Genomic DNA, 16,606 nt, shown 5'->3' with positions numbered 1-16,606 from the left:
TGTATGTTCATGGACCACTCTGGACACTTTTTGTTTTACTGGCTAGCATTTGTGCAAACATTACTGTTCAAACGAAATGATGAGACAATGTTTAATTCAATGCTGTAGTTATACTGGTGTTTAACACGTTCATAGATGTACATCTATCAAATTGCATTTGCCAAAGCGAAAGTAACCCGCGTGCTCGATTTTTTTTTGTTTTTTTTTTGGTCAGGGGTCCTCGTATTCCTTACTTGTGCTTAAAAGACAACATATTAACTCCTCTAATCTGCATATGGATCAGAACAATTTGCCTTCACACAGCTCGGGACAGCCGTGCCTATTCAGAACGCATTAGACAAAGTGTGACACTGTCACGCTGGCAGATGTTCTCTCCATTCCCAACCTATTTCCTTGTCACGAAACCACCAAAGCGCCCCCCTTTGCTCCCTTCACTCGTCTTCCCTCCCCACGACGGCGCACAAACACACGGCGAAAGACAAAGAGAAACAAGATGAATTATAATACCAAGTGGGGTCCCAGCGGTATTGAGGGTGTTTGGGGGGCACGGTGAGGGATGTTTTTTTGTTCTGCTTGGAAATATTTCTCACTTTTTGAGGGGAGCACGCTCTGCTCCCACATGTATTGTCTGGCTGTGATCATGTGTCAGAGTGGTACAAGTGGGATGCAGGGCCGGGTGCCCGGCAGGCTTGTCTGAAGCAGACGGCTTGTTTGCGTGTACTTAACAGCTCCTCACAGCTGTGTTCTCTCCAAATGTAACAGGAGAAGACCTCATCCATCAGAACGTCGCATTCCCCCATACGCCCCACTTCCCCTCCCCACACTCCAGCTTTCTTACTCCTCTTATACGCCGCCCCACCCCCTGCCCGGCTGCCCTCCATTTTTTCGTTCAAGTGCCTCCATTGCGCAAATGTCAGCAAACAGGCGAGAGGTCGCGTCGGAGGTCAGTCTGCGAATGGCAACGTCAGGCCGCCTTTTTTGTCTTTTCAAGTGGGTGTGCATTTCTCAAGAAGTTGCTTATGAGCAAGACATCCAGGCTAGACACATGTTTAAGGGGGGCGTGGAGGGGATGGGGACTGTGACAGCTCACATGCAGCTGGGCGAACATTAACCTGCCAACAAAGGGTCCGTAAGCTTACGTTCACACAACTTTGAAACTCCTAGGTTGAATGCAAGCAGTTCCACTGTGATCTGTTTGACGGAAAATAAAATACAATAATATAAAAGTATAAATAATCCATTTCAGGCTCATACTATTGCCATCAATTAAGGTTTGTAAGGTGTAAATTTGCCATTTCAAATGAATTCCTAAAATTAAAATTAAACCAGAATATTTAAACATTCACAGCAAATGAGGAAAGGGTTAATAAAAAGTTCCATTCATTTTTTATTTATTTATTTTTTTTAAACAAAGTTTCACACTGTGGTGGCACAATATAAAAATAAAACATTCTCTGGTAAGATGCAAGGATGCATATCATGCATATAGGCTCAAATCAACTCAATTGTATTTACAGAACACTTTACAACCACCGCTTTGTACAAAGTGCTGTTCATGGAGCAAATATCATATATGCAACTATAAACAATAACTGAATAATTGAGTCATAGGCTAGCTAGCTAGCTAGCAATCAGCTAACGTTACTGATTGATGAGACTATGGGGATTGCTATGGTTAACAGTCGACGCCATCTTGACTTCCCTTGTCTATATTTATGTCTTTTTTTTCCACCACAAAGCAGTTGCTAAATCGGCAGTTACCTGGGTAGCACTAGCTAAGACTAGTGCTCTATTCCAAAATCTCAATGACATTCACTGTATCTACTGTAGCTTTACTCTGCACACCAATCCCCATGGCTACCAATGTTCAACTCCAGGTGTATTTCTGACCACATTTCGGTCATTTCGCTGGATTTGGTGACCTTGGGAGTGATTGGATTAGTTATTCCACTGTTATATTGAACCAGCAGTACTGCTGTTTTGATTCAGCACGTTGTGAAAATACAGAGTTTGTCCACATTTGAGTCTCGAACAGCTTCCACCGATCTGGAAAGATATTGGAATGTGTCTGTGTCGATTTGTTTTTTTTTTTTTTTGTCTATTCACCCAGATGAAGACTTGTGAGCAATTCATACACGCCTTTATGAATCTTTGCATTGTGCACTGGGAACAGAAAAGGGCATTTTCAAAACTGTTTCACACATTGTTAGAAGTATAGACCTGTCCAAAGTATGCTGGAGCAAGAATGGACCACATTTTTTCCCCCCCAAAGAAAAGTCTCAACCTGCTTTGAGTGCGTCCGTGTCTTGCTCCCAGGTTACTCACACATCATTTCTGCACATCGCCCAGCCATTAGTCACTAGGCGTACGTCGTAACCTTTATGCCACTGATTAACCCCGAGGTCTGCATAGGAGGTTGGAGGAAAAGTTTCCAAAGACAAGAAAACACTTTCCCCGAGGGGGGTCCCCCCCCCCACCCCCCAAACACACACACCTTTCTCTGGTCCGGCTCAGTGCACAGCCTGTTAATGTTTCACTTTGATTTCAAATACAAGGTGATAAATTAAGGGGCATTCATCAAAGTCAAAGTCACTTTGTTGCCGCCTGACAAAAGCCACTTTATGCATAAATTACGATGCAGGAATAAATATGTTTATCTGTTTGAAGTCGACAAGCAGGATTTACTTACGGCAACAGTGATACATGTAAATATGTTTTGCATTTTAAGTGTCAGGTTGATGTGCGTATACTTGTGACTTCCTTGGCAACAAATGGAGAAATGTAATGAGCTGCACTGCATCACTGCCAACAGTAAATATGATATGGATATCATTGAGTATGCAACGAGAAAAAAAAAAACAAAACGCCACATTGGTTTTGTAAGGATGGTGATCCAGAAAAGAAACATCTTTTTTTTTATTGCTGTTTTGGCAATATATATTCTGTTACCATAACAAACACTGGGAAGTACAAGCACTATTATTTTGTCTTAATATTCCGTGCATAGAAGAGGAGTGGTTATACAGAGCAACTTGCTGGTTGTGCTACACAAGGTCTTCTGATTAGCATAGTGACAGTGGGAGCATTTGGGTTCAATTTGTATCCAGTGAGAGAGAGAGAGAACGCTGTGTACAAAAAAACAGCTTTAGGTAACCTCCCGCATATCACTTCACCAAGTTCAAGTCAAGTCAAGTCAAGTCAACAGTATTTATAGAGCACTTTCAAACAGCCATCGCTGCATACAAAGTGCTGTACATGGAGCGATTTAACATATACAATAAACAGTAAGACGAATCAGTAATAAGTAATAAGGCGGTAGAAAGCACCAAGCAGTAAAAACAATAGCAAATCTAAGTCATGCTGAGTCAAACGCCAAAGAATACAAGTGAGTTTTGAGGAGGGATTTAAAGATGGGCAGCGAGGAGGCTTGCCGAATGTTCAGTGGGAGGTCATTCCAGAGAGATGGACCAGCAACAGAAAAGGCTCGATCCCCTCTGAGCCTCAGTTTAGTTCTTGGTACGTCTAGCAAAGACTGGTCCACAGACCTGAGGCGCCGGGCAGGGGTGTAGGGGCGTATGAGCTCAGAGAGGTAAGGTGGCGCGAGATTATTCAGAGATTTGAAAACAAAGAGGAGGATCTTAAAAATAATTCTAAAATGAATGGGGAGCCAGTGAAGGGATGCCAAAGTAGGAGTTATATGCTCCCTCTTACGATTACCAGTCAAGAGGCGAGCAGCGGCATTCTGTACCAGCTGAAGGCGCTTGATGGAGGACTGGCTGACTCCAAAGTACAGGGCGTTGCAGTAATCGAGCCGGGATGTGACAAAGGCATGAATTACTGTCTCAAAGTGTTCATGTGAGAGGAAAGGTTTTATTTTGGCCAGCTGTCTAAGGTGAAAGAAGCTGGATTTAACAACGGCACCAATTTGCCGATCGAGTTTGAAATCACTGTCCAGTTTAAGTCCCAAGTTTGAGACCGTTGATTTCAGATAAGGAGATAGGGGGCCCAAGTCTACAGGATGGAATGTACAAGGTCCACTGGGGCCAAACAATATCACCTCTGTCTTCTTTTCGTTGAACTTCAAGAAATTTTGTGCCATCCAGGTTTTGATTCATAAGTCACAAGTATACGCACATCAACCTGACACTTAAAATGCAAAACATATTTACATGTATCACTGTTGCCGTAAGTAAATCCTGCTTGTCGACTTCAAACAGATAAACATATTCAAGTTCAAAGACAAAGCTATTCATATATGATTGCATGCAGCACCTTGTGGTCGGAAATAGGCATTCCAGTTGCAAAATGCGCTATTCGCGAATGACCCAAAATAGCAATACGGTTTCTCGATGCATATTTTGTGAGACTTCAGTGTGGCACTTTGTGAGCAAGTGTGCGGATAACTATACATCAGGAAACAGGAATTTATTGTGACATTGAAATGTTACACACACTTCCCTGTCCTGGTTGCTCCGTCTAGTACGTCACCAATAAGAGCAAAAGAATTGAAAGTATTCGACTTGTAAAATTTGACTGCGCTGTTAATAAAGGTGATAAGAGAACGGTTATGTCAATATTTCCTGGAGAAATTGTTCAAAATCTGAACACATCAGAAATTCCAAAATGGATTGTGTTACACCTCAGAGTTTTGACTGTTTAAGTTTATCCAAGGTTGTCTGACCTGCTCAACAAGACTCGTTTAGATTGCGAGCTTTTAAGTGTACTTTAAGTGCACACATAAATCAAACTCTCACACACGTGAAAATATGTCAATATAGTATATGACCGGATAAAAGTGATATAATGCGACACATAAAGTGAGTGCTCAAACGCAAACAAAACACACACACACACACACACACACACACCTGGAGCTGGCACTATATGATACATTCCTAGTGTGAGACCTTGACGAGAATGTATTCATGTATCGCCATGTCTTCAGGGAGACGTCTAATTGCACGAGAATAGAAATAGAGCTGCAAGAGTTTGAACCTGTTCCCTGAGAGACGCCTCCCCCCCAGCCCACAAAAAGTCACCCAACGACCGACCCCCCGCCGCCTCCGCTATTCAGATTTGCTTCATGCCTGTTGCAATAAAAAGTGCAGACTGAGTAAAAAAATAAATAAAAATAGTCACATTGTGAACTCTCCCTGGAGAGCCCTAAGTGAAATGTGAAGGATCCGTGCCTTGGTGTGATGTTCCGTTTACATCTTTTAATGCCTCTGTCACCCGCTCAACCAAACAAGCAAAGTGCAGGGGCGCGGTACCTCCAACTTTGGTGACACTCGGCGCACACGCCGCAATGTGCAGCCTGTCGGCTCCTAACGCTGACACGAGAGTTTTTTTTTTTTTTTTAAACAACACGCACACGAGAACAACCCCACCCATCGCCTCCACATGAAGAGCAAGCAGGCAGCGAAAAAAAAAAAAGATTCTGGCTCACAGGCATTCTATGGAGGACCATGTGCACTCCCGCAACAAGAATACCAGCAGTGAGTTTAAGTGACAAAAACTTGGCTAAGGTCTCGAACAAAACAGAAGAATGAGGAAAAGGAAGGTGGGGGCGGGTCTGGAAAGCAATTTGAGCATTTATCCGATATCCTTGATATCTATCCAGTTGAAAGACCTTGTACTGCTCTGCTCTTTGTTTTCACGAGTAAGACAATTTATTACTGTAAGACATTTCTGCACAACAGTGAGACAGCTTTGGCACACCAATAGGAAGACTCTGTTACTTGTGAGGCAGAGACCACGCACTACTTGACATTTTTGGCTTATGATGGTGAAGCGCTACATGTTCATCAGTACAAATTTACAATATAAAATAAAACTAGTTGCACATAGTTGGCAAAACAGTTCAGCGCACCACTAGGACGACTGTCTTATAAGTCACGCTTCAACGACCTTTGCCCTTTATGGCCGATTAAATCTTACTCTTAAACTGCTTTGTGGCACTTGGCCCGACTGAACTAGTAGACCTGTATCAAACACTAATAGCCTCCCACACTATTAAGAGCACTAAAAGTAAAAGACAAAACCAAAATAGCCATTAAAGAAGACGGTGAGGAAGATTTAGAGAAGGATAGTCACTGAGGGATGAAGAAGAGGTTGGGAGGCGAGGGCAAGGATGTTTCTGAAGAGGAAGGAACACAAGAAAAGATGCCATGGAAAGTAGAGGAAGATACTTTGTTTGCGCAGGAAATGTTACACCATAAAAAGAAGGACGGGCTGAAGGCGGTGGGAGAGTGTGCAGGGTGAAATTGAGGGGCAAGGCGATGAAGGTGGGAAGACCGGGGTGAGGGAAGGAGAAGGAGAAAGGAATAGAGACGAGTCGAAGAAAATGGCGGAGGGACAGTGAGGAGAAAGACAAGAGTGGAGAAGAGAAGGAAGTGCCCTGCGATTTAGCATAAGCGGGACAGAAATGGATCGATGAAAGGGACTAAGAGAGACGACGAGAGCAACTTAGTAAGTTTGCTTATTTGTGGCGGAGCCTAGCTGCCTCCTTCCTGGGTAACACACGCACACAGCCCCCCCCCACACACACACACACACAGTGAAGTGACATCCTCCTAGAGATCTGATGTGTGCAGCATGCTGAGAACACTTCAGCCAGAATTTCTGTGGAGTGAAAGGGAAAAATGTGCTTTTGGGTGTGTGTGGGGGGGGGGGGGGGGGGGTGACAGCCTGAAAAATAAAAACGTTTGGGGAATCGAGAGAGTTTTCACCAAAGTTGCCTGTCAGCCCATTAAAGATGTGAAGCTGGCATGGCGGCCTCATTGAAACCAGATGCGTGTGAAGGAATTCCACTGCTGGTAATCCATTCCAAATACAGGACTGTGGTGTTCGTGTTAATTTAAGCAGCATGTTGAGGATGTGCGGCCACGCTTTGATCATACGGAGATCCTTTGGTACAAATTGAAGTAACCCCCCCCCCCCCGCCCCCTCATCCCCCACCCCCAACTCCATTTGGACCGGATCACGACCGTGGATTTGTTGAATTAAACGCTTCGTTGAATTCCGCGTGCACATGAAAAGGAACGTCACTCGCGGGAATCCGATCGCACCTAGCCGCCAGGTCTGCTCCATTTTTATTACTTTTAAACTCGATCCACACTGGGTTTGCGCCGCTTTAACAAGACGGGGGCCGTGGCCTGGAGGAGATCATGTTCCGAGTCCAGGATTCACCTGGACTGTGTAATGCAGAACATGGTCAACAACCAGACTGTACATGCACTGGACATGTGTGTCATCGTTTGACAAACTTTTCACGTAAACTTGAACCTTAAGTTGCAGTTGAGTCACTCTTCGAACTTTTTTTAGTTTTCTTGACTACTGAAAGATACAGTGATGAATCTAAACTGGTGGGTCGGGACTCAAAAGTGGGCTGGAGGTTTTTTGTTTTTTTTTTTGAGCTACAGATAACTACTAAATCATCCATTGACGATTTTACCAACATGCAACATTTTGAGGTTGTGAACAGCACCTGGTGAACTGCTTTGCGCAGCGGCGGAGGACATATGTGGTCATGTGGCAACAGAAGGGCACACTCAGTGACTGCCAAACTTAATGATTCTGATTACAGCACGTTCCGCCTTGGCTACAAATTAGAGTTATGTCCTCAATTTGCAGCTGAGTCACTCTCCGCTCTCTTTTGTTTTCTTGACTACTAAATGATGCAGTGATGAATCTAAACTGGTGGGTCGGGACTGAAAAGTTAGGCTGGAGCTTTCTTTCTTTCTTTATTTATTTTTAGCTACAGACAACTTGTAAATCATCCATTGACGTTTTTACCAACATGCAACATTCTGAGGTTGTGAACAGCACGTGGTGAACTCCTTTGCGCAGCGGCGGAGGAATATGTGGTCATGTGGCAACAGAAGGGCACACTCAGTGACTGCCGGACTTCAAGATTCTGATTACAGCACGTTCCGCCTTGGCTACAAATTCGAGTTATGCCGCCGCAGTTTCAACCCAGGAAGCCTGGACAGTGAAATATTTTAGCGGGTCGGCCTTATTTTGACAGCTATGAATAGGACATATTAATTGCAAGAGTGTCACAGTTTGTAAATCAGATTTGTTTACCCTCTGAAAGCATTAGCTAAGGGACAGGAAGTGGAACTGTCATGTACTTTTGTGACACTTTTACTCCCTTAAAATAAATCAATAAAACACACTGCAGTGTGCAGTTGCATTGCACTCCTCCTGGCTAAAGATAGATTTTTCAAATTTATCTGAAACAACATCATATGGACATTAACTATCCGTGCAGCATGAAAGAAAACCGCTGCGATGCAAGAACAACTTCCCGTGATATTTCAATAGCTTCGACCAAGCTCTTCAGATGTCTGTGGATAATCCCAGCAACACCACTGATGACACGCATGGCCTCAACACCTTGCGGTGTCCATATGGGTTCACCGTCACACTATGAGGGCAGAGGGGTTACTGATCTGGTGCTATTGATTTTTTTTTCCTTTTTCTTTTTTTTTTTTTTTCTTCCATTGGCTCCACTCCTTATTTGGTAAATTAGAACATGATGTGTGCAGGAGTTTTCCTCAAACATGCAAAGCCAGCACATTCTTGTGATTTGTCCCAGCATTTTTGGCATGTTATGAGGGATAAGTATCCACATTTTGGCATGTTATCCTGTCGGATTGATAGAAACCACATCGTTTTTGGGAGACGGTAAAATATTTGTCACCTTTTATGGGTAATCAAGTCAAAGGGCTGCCCTGAAAATACACTTGAAATTAATTACCGGAGAGCCTCGGTTTAGTACCGTTTGTTCGACGGGTAATCTGATTCAGAACCCACAGACTCTTTCTATTCTATGCTAACGCAATAATAAATCCGTTAATCTTTCATTGAAAAAACATGTAGGCCATGAATATGATACTAATCAAATGAAAAATAGACAACAAGAGAACAATTCTCCTGCAATCCCGTAGTTAGCTTGGGAACTAGAAGTCATGCAAACTAGAGAGTAGTTCATGACTGCAAAACTTTCGTGTCGGTGAGTGATAGACTACAACGCATTTTGACTCGAGTAACAATTCAGTTTATAGTGCTGCCGTTGGAATGGAACTTTGTTGTCAATTTGCGAGTACCTGTAAAAATGCAACAAGAAAGCCTACACAAAAGTTTTCTTTTGCACTTTTGGATTTCTGATTGAGGCTAAAAATATCTTTACATATGCATGTGATAAACTATCGCACATAAAATGGAGTTTATGGCAACAGTAAATAAAAACTTTAAATGAGCTACCCAAAATACGATTTTATGGTCGGCATAATAAAGCACTCGCCCAAATGGTTGGGAAATCCTCAGGATTGATTTGTTTGTTTCACAATCATGGTTTCAAAGATTGCCACTAAATGTTGCGCTAATTGAAGGCTACCGTAGCCTTGACACACTCGAGACAAATACCCACAAACACAATGCAGTTGAAGGAGGCAAAACACAGCACAGAAGCCCAAATTGTGGGAAAAGAATGAAGTGCAGTCGCCCATTTATGGTTGATGTACACAAGTGTTGTCCTCCGACGCTGCGAGCGCAACACTCCACCGCAAACGACACAGCAGTCGGCTGCCGCTGTCTATATTTTGTCACCCGACCGCCGATTGCCTCCCATGCAGGCGGTGCGCACTTGCCAAGGCCACAGGCACGATGCAGCGCGGCCTCAAACAGACAATTTTATTTGCAGCATCACTCGAAATGGCCTCTACCACACAAGCTGAATTCAATGTGCAATTGCAGCTTTCAATCAGAAAAAAATAAAAAATAAACACCCACACATTCCGTAAAAAAAAAAAAAAATGCAATCATACATCTAATGTGCTGATACTGTCTCTAGGTTTAGGTCTTTACATTTAATGAGACTGTACTCGGGGAGTTCTGTGCCATTTATTCTTACTCGGGTCACACGTGGCGTGGAGCGTATCCCAGGTGACTTTTGGGTATGAGGTGGGCTACACCCTGGACCTCTTGCTAGCCCAGTGGAAAGCACATAAAAACAAACAACCATTCACAAACACACATTCACACCGACGGACATGATTAGAGATTTGAGTAAACCCTAACATGCAAGTTTTTGGACTGCGGGACCAAACCGGTGCACAGGGACAAAAGTCCAAGTACGGAAAGAAACATAGAAACTTCAGTCAGATACTTGATGTAGGAGCCCAGATTTGCACCACCCAACTGCCGAACTGCGAGATGGATGGATATGCTCATCGTTTTTCCGCCATGCACTCTTGCATTATATTGTGCTGTCATCACACACGGTACAATATCGAAAGGCCGACATGAGGTGTGCACACTGCTGCTTTTTTTGAACGAAGAGCTAAACTTTACAACAACATCAAGAATGCCGCTGACTTGTGTAACTTTGATTTAATTTAAAACAAAATTGGGTGGTGTATGTGTAAATTTGGTGCATACTTTCAAAAATGAAACGTGAATTCTGTTGCATTTGATTTAAAATATAAAAGATTTTCAGACATGCATCAACACCATCAACTGTGGATGAAGCATGCAGCCGCAGTTTAATGATCCCGTTGAGGATTTCGCTTTTGAAAGATTCATTGCTGCTCCTTTAAATTTTACTTTGCACTCTACCGTCAAGGCTCAGACAAACATAAACACAAGAACATATCTTGTTTTACTTGCGCCAAGGGGGAAAAAAAAATCATGAAATGGCCACGTCACCGTTTCATCACACTGTTGTTGAAATATTAGTGGATGATGCCTTCCCCTTCTCCTCCTTCATACTTTGCCATGTCATTGTTGGCAGTGTACATAGAAATAATATGCGACTGCAAGTTGCTAGAATTGGCCGATTCCCACCTGTGTGCATTGATTCAAAATTGTCGAAGTGTAAAACGGGTCTGGTCCAGTACCTGCTCCAGCCAAGTTCCTGGGACTGCACGCAAGGCTTAAAAGGTGTGGTGGCTGCAGCTGGGGTTTGTTGTTAAACTAGTGGGCCAGATTTAATGGATTTGTGATGATGTGTCTCTGAATTCTTGCCTAAGACCCCCTGACTGGGAGTGGGCTCAGGATGCTTATCTCTGCGGACATCTTGGGCCAGCTTCAGGGGGTTTGGGGATCTGGTTTCTGCCGCCCTTGGGAGAAATCCAGCAAGACTTGAGTAACTGGGGATTAGTAGGCATGACCCCAGGAGCAGCAAAGCAACATTTGAGACCACTGAAGAGAGAAAAGTTATTTGACCTTGAGGTGTGCACAAGGTGAAAACTAAAAGAGATTATTGGCTTACTTGAAGTGTAACATGACAATTGATGTATCGGTGCTAAAAGGGGTAAATAACATTTAGGAGGAATTTTACACAAAGCCACATTTCCTTTGGGGGGAAAAAGGAGCTTCAGAATTACGCTTAAAATCTTGTCAAACACCACACATGCAAAGTTGATTAATACTGAAATTGCATTAGTGACAAAATATTTGAAAACATGACATGTGACTGTTCGTAACTGGAAATGTTGTGGAAAAGGTATCTGGCGTACATGCCACATGCACAGATTGAGACACTTGATGGCAAGTGGAAACGTTTCCGCTCGCTGATGAAGTACTGTCTCCACAAATGAAAAAATAAATCTCGCATTCGACTCTGGGCTGAACAAGTGTCTGCCCTCTAGCTCCGCCCCCCAGTGGGCGTGGTAACAAAAGGCATTGGACTGAGATGTGGCTCATTAGCATGAAATGGCACTGCCCCCTCATGGGAGGGAGGTTTCAGCGATGGTGAGAAAGAGGATGTCGCCAATTGTTGATCCTTGAGGTATTTTAAAGAAATTGTAGCACGGACATGTTATTAAGAAACATTGAATTTAGTTCTTTTTCTTCAAAGCCAAATTGATTAGTTTAAACACATTAAAATCTGTCGATACTAAAACGATTACTAAGTTTATATTTTAAAAAGCACACCAACCAAGTGTCACTGTTTGCTAACTACAGTAAGTGACTCATCCAGGTTACCTGAGCCAGAGGTTGCCCCCCAGCAAAGCAGTCACAGTGACACCCATTAAGACCATTCAAGGTCACAGCACAGCCTAGCCTTCCTTCTGCCTTGGGCGGAATGTCTTAAGGCCTAAGCTTCGGCAGATTACAACAATGCTCCCAACAAAGGACCGGCGCCTGTTCCCCACCCTTTCTACCTTCTTTTTTTCGACCCGCTCTCAAAAACTGTGCAACCAGAGATCTCCTAAAGGACTCATCACCTTGTCTCGAGGCCGCAGCACCAGAGCAGGGAAAGCCTCTACTTCAACCATCTTGGGGTCGAAGGTTATGTGGGTCAAATACCTTGGCTGCGATCTCCCAACTCCAACCCCTCCCATGTTACATTGACAGGCAGTGGTCAGTGTCATGGGTCGGACCCTGAACACACCCAAACCTAGATTCTTTTGAGGATCTGACCAAACATAAGGACATTACTCTCGTTATCTAGACATTGTCACTTTCGTCCCCCCCCAAAAATCTTTACATTACCTTGACCTCTAATCACCTTTTTTAATGCCTTCCACAATATTTTCCCTTTTGGTAGACATCACAAAAGACTACCGCGTAGTAAGTGTGTGTTAACAAGATTATCCAAATGTCGAGAAGGTGTTTCTTTAACAAGGTTCTTTTTATGATCTCTGTTACCATAAAATGAAAAGGTAAAACATAGAGCGATCACATAATGGAGAACAGATATGGCTGACACCATCCTGGAGCTCCCTAATGAAAGATTACACTGCACTTTGAAGACTTTTATGGCCTCCGTAAATCAAGTAAAAAAAACGACATGATTTGAAGAGCTATTAAGGGTGCAGCGTTCGTGCTACGTGCGAGCCTGTTTACGATTAAGAAGGGGGATCGGGGAAAAAGCGTCGGGATTTCATTGAGGATTTTATAAGGGAGCGCCCATGTACTCTGAAATTCCAACACTTGAGATGGGGTAGCCCCTGAAAGCGTGTTTGTGCGATCATGGATGTCGATGACGTGACAAAGCCTGAGTGAAAGCAGATCAAGGAGAGTCCATGCGCAAGTCTTCCAGTACCCTTTGACATCCTGCCTCTGAGCACTGGGCTTGAGAACAAAAGCACAGAAAACGGTAAACATGTGCTAACAGCTAGCCTGGTCCTTGTCGATCTGCTTCTGCTCTTTTGTTTGGCGTTTTGACAGTGGCAGTCTTTCACCACTCGTGCTCCTGTAGGATGACTCACCGCGGAATTACCTGACAAAAACCATGACATTTAAGTGATTTTTTCACAGTGGTTGTCAAATGATGCAGTAGTGACAATGTTCAAGTTCACGTTGGCTATAGTGAGCTAGCAAAATGCAAATCACATAACTCCTTTTGTTTTGTGTCAACAGGAAACTGCTAACAGTGCATTCCCCAATCAATGAAAATTACTTCATAGATAAAATAGTTTAGGAAGGGACCACAGATGAAGGAATCCCCCATCCAGGGTTAACAAACAGCAAATGATGCCGAGTGGGCAATTTTTATCATATTATTTGATACTGTACAATGTTAGGTAAAAACAGCATAAGAGACTATTTAATTAGCACTTAAATAATTGTGAGTTTGCATTAAAGATGAAGTCGTTTTCTGTCATAAGGACAGATATCCACATCCCTGAGACATGTGCGTCCCCCATGTATTTATTTTTAAATCTAGCTTCCAATCAAAAAAAATTAAGAATACCTTTATTAGTCTCGCAATGGAGAAATTCCAGATTCACAGCAGCAAAGTTATGAAAGGAAGAAGTAGAACAACAAAAAAATAGGAGCTGCTGGAAAGGCAGCCACTCTCGCGGCGCCATTTTGAAGTCAAAATAACAAAAAATAACACAAGACAACACATAGGACAGAGACAGTCGTGCAATCTTCACCACTTTTCTGCATACAGTTTGTTGTCTGAAGCAGTTATAGATGAAAGAGGAAAGGATCAAAGTGTGCATTTTAAAAATGTTTTTAGCCCTTTATCCTTTGGACAACACATCTGTTACCTTCTGCCATATCTAAAAGTACGAAAAACTGTACTGTCCATACTTTTTTTTTTTCTTAAGTCATTCTGACAGAAAACAGGACTGGAAACGGATAATCAGGGTCAGAAGCTTTTACTGCAGACCTCAGGAAAGCCTTCAAAAGGAGGTGAATCTTCCCGATGATAAACATACACTTAAAGCTGAGGACCCCACTATTTTCCCGCATCCTCTAAATGTCAACCGCAGGAAGATAACAGCAGTCGTATAAGTCATTTAGCAAGGGGGGGTATGGCAGGAATCTTGCCTTAATATAGCATGAGCAAAGCAGCATTTTCTTTTCAGGTCTTGATTCCTTTCAAAAACAGAGGTCAGTCACGATAGACTAAGGGCATATGCTTTACCCCTGTAAAAATAGTGCCGAGCAAGTGGTTTCAATTTGCTCTAGTGATTAAGTTCACGCCAGCCCCCAGTGCACTGGTAAGGGTCATTTGTGCGCGGCCAAGTTACTGATGAAGGTGGGGAGGAGTGATGCTAACCGTGAGCATTGGTACTGACATGGCATTAGTGAGGCATAAAAAAAGGACTCTGGATATCTGTGCTATGCTACAAGTCCAGTCAAGGTCAAAAGAAAGCTTACATGCATTTTATTTCTTCACCTACCTGGCTGTGCCTTTGTTTTAAACCGTCCTAAAAGGCTCAATGTCAAAGCAGTCAACCGGAGTGATTGGCAATTTTTTTTACATTGGTTTGTTTTGGGGTTTTTTTTGCCTCCAACAAAGCTTGTCCAGACATTGAAATAGACCTTGAGCATTGCCTGCACATTTAACATTTTATTCAATACTTAAGACAGCAGTTAAGGAACATTTTTGGTTGAATTGGATGAACGGTGGATTCCAAGTTGGGAGTTTCATGTTGTAACTTCATTAGGTACACCTGCAATTTCACACAGAGAAGCTGCATTATGTGATTTATAGCTTGGTGTTTTGTCCCCATTGAATTTTATCAAGCTCCAGTGTAACACTGTTGCAAAGACAAATAAAACTTAAAACATTACAAAACACCCACACATCAAGTTTATTAGTCGTTTTGGAGCCTATCCCAGCTGGTGTCGGGCAGTAGGCGGGGGGGCACACAGCCAATTGCAGGGCACACACAGACGAACAACCATCCGTGCTCACGCTCACACCTTGGGACAATTTAGAGTGTTCAATCAGCCATGCATGTTTTTGGAATGTGGGAGGAAACCGGAGTACCCGGAGAAAACCCACGCAGGTACAGGGAGAACATGCAAACTGCACACAGGAAGGCCAGAGCTGAAATCGAACCCAGTACCTCTGCACTGTGAGGTTGAGGCGCTAGCCTTTGGTTCACCGGGCCGCTGTTTTAGATTTAAGGACACAAAAACAAACAAAAAGCCTGCCATTTTCATCTTCTAGTCGTGAGTGTTGATGGTATGCTTGTAAAATGCCTGATCCTAGCTCCTTTCAAACCTAATGGCCCATTTCTTTTGTCTTTCCGCACGTGGCTTTTTGAGTTTTTTGGGGGGTTTTTGTCTACTCGTGATACATTTGCCGCCAAAATGTCATGTTAAGTGAAACTGGGTTGATGAACTGGAATTTTAAAGAATTTCAGGGTTCTCCCAAGACAATTTTTCTGAGTCATGCTTCAATACCAACTTAAAATTTTCACCACAATGAAGGCGCCTGCACATTTGGAGAGTCATCACACTTTGCTGCCCACCCCTAACTCCCCCTCAAAAAAAAAAAAAAATACATCTGTTATTGGCAAAAGGACACTAAAATTGTTAATGTTATTAGTATTAGTTATTATTCTTGCTTTGGCTTTGGGGAATATCTTATTGACACGTTTTCATGATTGACAGATTTACAAATTCAGGCTACGGTGGGCCGTGGGGCTCACGTCAAAAATCCCTATGAAAACCACCAGGTTTGGCTCATTTGCAAAATTTGGTCAGTTTTTGAATATGGGAAAGCCCTCGAGATGTATTTGACTTAAGAATAAGAAGACACAAAGCAATTTCAAGAGTCTTTTCAACACAACATTCAGAGAGAATGTGAAAAGAATACCCTCGCTCCAATCAAAAATGAGCATTTTTGTCAAAACAAATTGTTTGTTGTTGGGTCTAAATGACGTGATTTATGTTTGGACAATCAATGCGCAAAAACTGCGTCACCGTCATTTTGCAGGATGAATGCCTATGTGCCGTTTGGGTGGGTTTGTGGTGGTAACAGCAGATGCGATCTGCGCGCCATTGCATCAATAATAAAAAGGTCTCCCTAATCTTGACTCCCACTGCCAGTCGCATCAAACCTTATGGTGAACAAAAACTCAGTGTCGAGGGTAGCTAAATTATTGATATTGTCACAATTTAAAATCTCCCTACTGCAATTTATTATTTTTTCTTGCAATGTTTTCCCCCTTGCTCAGGCGCAACACCTTTTATTGATGTATTTGTTTTCACTCTAGGTTTGGGTGTTCTGGAAGGTGGTGAGGCGGGTGTTAGGTGGTTGCCCCCCACCCCCCTTATCTAACCAACGTCACCTTTCACATCTTGCTGAATTCAGCGCGCTCATTTTCCTCCCTCTGATACGGAGCGT

General features: G+C 43.0%; 1 long non-coding RNA gene across 1 annotated transcript in view; it reads right to left on the bottom strand.

Annotated features, from left to right (window-relative positions):
• The window catches only part of LOC127600073 (uncharacterized), a 108,981-nt gene extending 93,674 nt beyond the window's left edge, over window positions 1-15,307 (bottom strand). Inside the window, exon 1 of the long non-coding RNA XR_007962250.1 lies at window positions 15,175-15,307. This is a non-coding gene — a long non-coding RNA (uncharacterized LOC127600073). The remainder of the gene's footprint in view (window positions 1-15,174) is intronic.
• Between the last annotated feature and the right edge of the window lie 1,299 nt (window positions 15,308-16,606).

The sequence above is a fragment of the Hippocampus zosterae genome, chromosome 4 (genome assembly GCF_025434085.1).
Source record: "Hippocampus zosterae strain Florida chromosome 4, ASM2543408v3, whole genome shotgun sequence".
Taxonomy (NCBI): domain Eukaryota; kingdom Metazoa; phylum Chordata; class Actinopteri; order Syngnathiformes; family Syngnathidae; genus Hippocampus; species Hippocampus zosterae.
This window is presented reverse-complemented; position numbering and strand designations above follow the sequence as displayed.